Below are 6000 nucleotides of genomic sequence, written 5' to 3' on the forward strand. Positions count from 1 at the left end.
GGAAGCATCAACAAGTGTCAGTTTATTGAGCAGGAAAAACAGTGGGGCTGCAGTGGAATACATACCAGCTAATTTAATAAATTAAATTTAATAAATAAATAAATAAACCCCCAGTTTTGGTTTCTTATTTTTCACACAGCTTATCACAACAACCTAGGCTGAGGTTTAAGGACAATAAAAGCACTACCTCTGTACAAATGACCAGAGCACTTCCAGTCCTGCAGCACAGCTCACAGCTGCTCTTTAGAGAAAGAGATGCTTCCATGAAAGCAGAACTCCAAGTTCCTTCCTCCACTGTCCCCTAAGACCCTGAGCTTGCAAACAGCCACACTTTCTCAGGCACTGCTTGCTCCTTTACTGCCAACTCCTTAGCTTGAGAAGAGAAAGTATCTTTCTGTAATTAAAGAGGTTTTAGGAACTTTAAACAACTACACAAGTGATATAAAATCTCATCAAACTTTAGCTCACCCTACTGAAAATTTTAAAAGATGAACAAAATAAAAAGAGTAGAGGTGAAAAATTACTTTTATCACATCAGGTTACACAGAGAGGGGTTTTCAAACCAAATACTGTGCTGATGAGACCAAGATAAATCAACAGCCTTTGAGACCATTGTTAACTCTGTTTATCATGGATAGTACCCTTTAAAAAATAACCTTTAACATACTAATTGGTTTCTCTGATTTTCTGAAGTGCCAGAGGAAATACTGAATCACCAATCAAGAAGACAACTTAAGACTTATCAACTTCCTCCTGGGGAAAGTATGACCTTGACTGCAGAACATTGCTTCCAAGCACCAGACATCTGAGCCACTTGAAGCCAACCTTTTTTCCAGTTACAGGGGAACTTCACAAGCTATTTCACCTAATATTCACAGGATAATCACTAAGGTGATGACCCAAGGCCATTGTTCTGGCCTGTGACAATCTTCTCTCCTTATTTAACTTGATTAGGCATCACCACTATGCTTATTGACACTATGATAAAAGTGTATCTTGTAGCTGATTATGACAGAGATTTTACAGAAACTGCAGAGATTTGAAAATGTATTAGTACTAAATTTGCTGTCTCTCAAGCTGGCCATGGTAACTAAGGCAACCCATTTTAAAGGTGGGGAGTTATGAAAAACTGCCAACGCTTTTAACTACAGAGAACATGCAAAGGAACTAACCTGAGGAATCAACTGAAGCACATACCAAGCTATCAAAGGGTTTATTTAAGATGACTTTCTAACTTTCTTGTGGCTTCAGGGTTTGTGGCCACTGTGAGATTCCCTTTTTAGTGCTAACAAATGTTAGAGGTGCAGGATGTCTTTTTTCTGTGCCTCCATAGCAAAATATAAAACACTTACATAAGGCCAAAACCTTAGTCACTGTGTTAACAGAATTACTTCTGTATCAAGACCTTCTGTATCTGATTAAAGCTATTGCCCCTTTTGGCACTCCCAGTCACTTTACAAAGCATTTTTGTTTAGCTTCCTCTGGTTTCATACTCTCCATCCATGCACTGTTTACCCCTTCAAGCAAAGGCAAATCCAGACTCGGCCTATCATAGGGCAAAGGCCTTGGATCTACTCCTGCTGTCTGTGCTCAGGCAAATCTGGAGTTCAGTTCTCCAGAGAAAGCTGGCTGCTTCTGTCCAGAAATTAAATATCAGTTGGGCAACTCAAAAAAATTTAAGTTACATTGTTCAGCCAGGGATATTATTCTGGCTGGACATTTGTAATCTGGTATTGCAAATAATTATGTATATATGCCCTGTTTTGGGAATCATCACATTGTCATAAAAATTACAAATCTAGGACTAACTGGTATTATCTATAAATATGGTCTGGACTGGTAAAGTTAATGGAGCTCTTCTCCAGTGAAAAATAATAATAAGCAGAAGACTGCAAGGCTTTCATTGGGAATATGTGCAAAGCCAGTCTGGGAGCATATGACCCTTACTTTAAAGGCTCTGCTCCATTGGGCTCACTCCCCATACTGTGCCTCACGTCTGCCCAGCTGACGGCTCCTCACTGCTTTTGTACAGTGACCAGTAGAGAAGCACTGAAGAGCTGGGACTTTTGGCAAGATAACAAAGCCGGTTACAGCAATTCATTGTTCTTTCACAGCAGAGCCATTAATGCAAGGGCTGTGCAGGGGGATGCAGAGTGTCCACCAAAAGAGGTAAGGGTGTGGTGTGGTATGGCCCACGGCCCTTGCCCAGCCTTGCCCCCCCTGCTAGCAAACCCCACACTGCCCTAGCACTGGCCAGCAGGGTTAGTGCTGCAGCACATGCTGCAGTTGAGATGGCCACAACACACAGAGTATCACCATACAGCTTTAGAAGACTTCAAGCATCTGCCCTTCTTATTTTTCAGCCCTTTTATACCCTCATGTTGATGCACTGCACCTGTGTGCCCTCTGTTCCCTTTGGTGGTTGGTCAGTGCCCCTGGGCACTCCATGGCTCATTGCTGCCAGTGCTGCTCACCTGCTTCTCACAGCTGAGCCCATTGGGGATGAGGCTTGGCCATCCTGCTGCTAATTACCACAAACCGTGTAACTACAGAAAAAAGCTGTGCCTTGTATATGCACAAATTATGTGACTGCAGAGGTGAGGCACAAGAATGTGAAAGAATACAAGCACAAGATATGATGGCATAAGAGAGAGGAAAAAAATAAACTTCCCTTACAGTGAGGAGGGCAATATCCAGGGCTGCTGGAGGTGGCCTAGGTGGAGCTGTCACTTCCCTGGCTCTGGGTACCACTCACATTTTCACACAAGGCACATGAGCACACCCTGGTGTCATCCTGGAGCCAGCACTGGCCATAGGGAGCTGGTGCCACCTGCTGAACATTACAACATTTATAATCTGGATTGAGGAAAAATAAATTCCCACCAGAAAAGTCAAATCTTGCTGAAATTAGACTATATTTTACACACAGAAGAATCAAAGAGCTGCAATGAGCCTGAGACAATTCAGTTTATTTTTTAAAGTCTTTGCCAAGTACAACTTCTATTACTGTACTATGTACTTCAATCTCAGAAGCAAAGCCTGTTAAATCTGTTTGGTTTAAATTTTGCCATTGTCATAACATGAATTTATTAAATTTTTCTGTTTGAACAACTGTTTCTGCAACAGGATTTGTGAGCACACCATACAAAATCTTTGGTCTAAAGTTTGCACAACACATTTCTTGGAGGATAAAATATTTTATAGATTTTGTTTTCAGTTAGTGAAAAGCAAGCAATAAAACCCTAGGAAAAAAAATTGTCTTACCATTCTTTTAAATCCTTCTTGATTCTGCTAAGTGAAAGAGCTTGCTGGTACAGGCTACTGATAGATATTAGGCTATAAAAATTGCCTTTCAAGTGCATGATGAATTTCCAGAACAATCTTATTAATAATCTACAGTTTAGTCTCTAATCTGCACAATTTAGATCTTGCCATGTATCAAGTGCTTAAAGAACTTGCCTGAGCTCACAGAATCATCTTAAAGGAATTTGAGTGCTCAGCCTTCACAAAATACATTGAAAGTGCATCTTGTTTAGCTGGCACCTTCCACTTGAAGTGGTGTTTCTCAATAAACTGGATCTTATGGTTCTTCACAGCTACTTGAAACGAGGTTGTAGCAATTTTTCTCTTATAATTAAGTGACAAGATGAGAGGAAAGGGTAAGTTGTGCCAGGGGAGCTTTAAATTGTATTTTAGGAAAATTTTCTTCACTGGAAGGGTTTTCAAGCACTGCAACAGGCAGCCCAGGGAAGTGGCTGAGTCACCATCCCTGGAGGAGTTTAAAGGATGTGTAGAAGTGGCACTTTGGGACATGGTTAGTGGTGGGCTCAGCAGCACTGGGTTACTCATTGGACTTGATGATCCTAGAGGTCTTTTCCAATCTAAATGATTTTATGATTCTATGCCTTACCTAATAACACTACCCCTCTTCCACTGGTGTTTTTCACACTCAGGCTTTGAAGAAGTAGTGGATACATTATCTGCTACTTTCTCCCTCCAGATTGAAAGGAGAGAGGTAAAACCTGACACTTTCTGCTCCTCTCTGTCTTCTGCAGGATTCAGATATAATAGCACCTTTAAAGTGCATTGAAAGCTCAGATTTGCCAGAGAATTCTCCATGTCTGTGGTCCGTGCTTGACTCAGCAAGGGACACAGATCACATCCAGATCTACAGAGTGACAACAGGGGCAGTGCACGTGAAACTGTGAGGAATTCTGTCCCCAGTTTTGCCTGCTCAACATCCCTTCCATGTAATGGATCCTGACACAGGAACATCCTGCCTTCCATCTCCCACTTGGAGTGTGGGCTGCCAAGGACAGCACAGGCACAGTTTGCAATGGCACACCAGGCTGGCACAGGGCTGGGAATCCACTCAAAGCCTCATTCCTTGAGCCAACTTCTTGCAGAAGAGCAATGACAGCATCTTGCCTCTCTGTGAGGCTGCATCTCCCAGCTCTGCTGAGCTTCTGCTTAGTGAGTTTAGCCTTTTCAGCTGACTGCACCAAACTGCATGGTGTAGTTACAGAGTCCTTCACAGCACTGGGCACAAGTAAAAGAGTATCTTGGAACCCTTTTAAAAAGAGTTTTTCCCTCTGCACCTGCTCCAGCTCATTGCAGGCAAGTACCAGCCTACATAGAGAGCAAATCAGCAGTAAAGGCAATATTCACCCAAAGGTTATTTTGAAAATCTTGTAAAGTTTGAAAAACCTCCCAAAGATTCCTTCTTTTTGGGAAAATCCTGATCCACATCCCAGATACTATCTCTTCAGCAGTGAGCATGCTGAACTACAAGGCCTCCAGGATCCTGTAGTGATCGTTTAGTGGCCTCTGCTGGCCAGGACTGAGATCCCGGCATCTGTTTAAGTGTCACCAGTCCCGAATCCAGATAAGAATTACATAGATATTTTATTGGTGACAGCAGCAGAGACAACATCACCAGGACTGTATTAATCATCAGCTGAAAGTTCTCACTGTATATCACTGTTCCACTATAGCTGCTTGTTTTAGGCTTGAAATATTTATAGCAAAAAAAAAAAAAAAACAAACCTTGATGGGCACAAATGAAAATCGCTGAAGACAAACTTTGGATGTGACTGCTGCCTTTGGATTTGAAACTGAGTCATCTGTTAAACCTTCAGCTTCATGTGGTGTTGAAGGAATAGCCCAAAAGAAGACAGACTGGCAGTGTGCATGGCTGGGAGTGATCTACTTTTCCAAGAAGAGCACTTTTATGGTAAAGGTGTGAGCAGAAGTGCTCCCAAACATATGGAAAATATAATTCTGATTACTCAGCACTTCAGGAAAGAACTTGGGGAAGAAAGAAAAAGCATAAAGCATATGTCTGCTGTTTTCTATCAGAAAAATAGAGCTGCTTTCCTGGTCTTCTCCCTTAGTGTAAATTCAGTTTTCCAGCCTCTATTTTACTTTTCTAGAGAGTGTAAATTCTCTGCAGCTAGAAGAACATAAAGTTATGATAATAAACAGGCATTTTCCTCTTTGTTTCTCTGTGGGAGTTTGCTGGTCTTTCACTGAAGGATTTATCTTTGAGAGGTATCATAGCTCCAGCTCTTTCACTTACCTTCCAATCTGTTTCCATTCTCTTACAGGCTTGACTACACTAGTTGCCTATGAAAAGCCTGTTGATACAGAAAAGAGAAAGATTAATTGTTTTGTTAAAAAATGATGATAATAAAACCCCCTCCTCTTCTGCTCAAGAGAATTCCTACAAAATTTGTTTCATATACTATAAATAAAACCCAATAAAGTCATGATTGATTTCAAACTGGAAACACAACAGTAGCACTAATCCTTCTTTCTGTCCAAGTTTTCTTGCATCTTTTCTTCTTTCTGGAAATTAGCTTGGAAATTAGCTTAGAAATTAGATTAGAAAAACCTTTTTTTCCAGTCCTGCATTTGTTCCTAATGTGTTTGTTACTACAAAATCTTTTGTTCAGAGGAGCAGGGCAAAGGCCCACAAGTTTTAATTATCTCCTTCAAAAC

The 6000-nt window shown here is 41.2% G+C and overlaps 1 protein-coding gene across 1 annotated transcript in view; it reads right to left on the reverse strand.

Annotated features, from left to right (window-relative positions):
* The window catches only part of ESYT3 (extended synaptotagmin 3), a 38038-nt gene extending 32319 nt beyond the window's left edge, over positions 1–5719 (reverse strand). The window contains exons 1-2 of the mRNA XM_077181684.1: positions 5579–5719; positions 2677–2833 (exon numbers count right to left, since the gene is read on the reverse strand). The gene's annotated coding sequence lies outside the window, so the exon portion shown is untranslated. The remainder of the gene's footprint in view (positions 1–2676; positions 2834–5578) is intronic.
* Between the last annotated feature and the right edge of the window lie 281 nt (positions 5720–6000).

The sequence above is a fragment of the Agelaius phoeniceus genome, chromosome 7, assembly GCF_051311805.1.
Source record: "Agelaius phoeniceus isolate bAgePho1 chromosome 7, bAgePho1.hap1, whole genome shotgun sequence".
Taxonomy (NCBI): Eukaryota; Metazoa; Chordata; class Aves; order Passeriformes; family Icteridae; genus Agelaius; species Agelaius phoeniceus.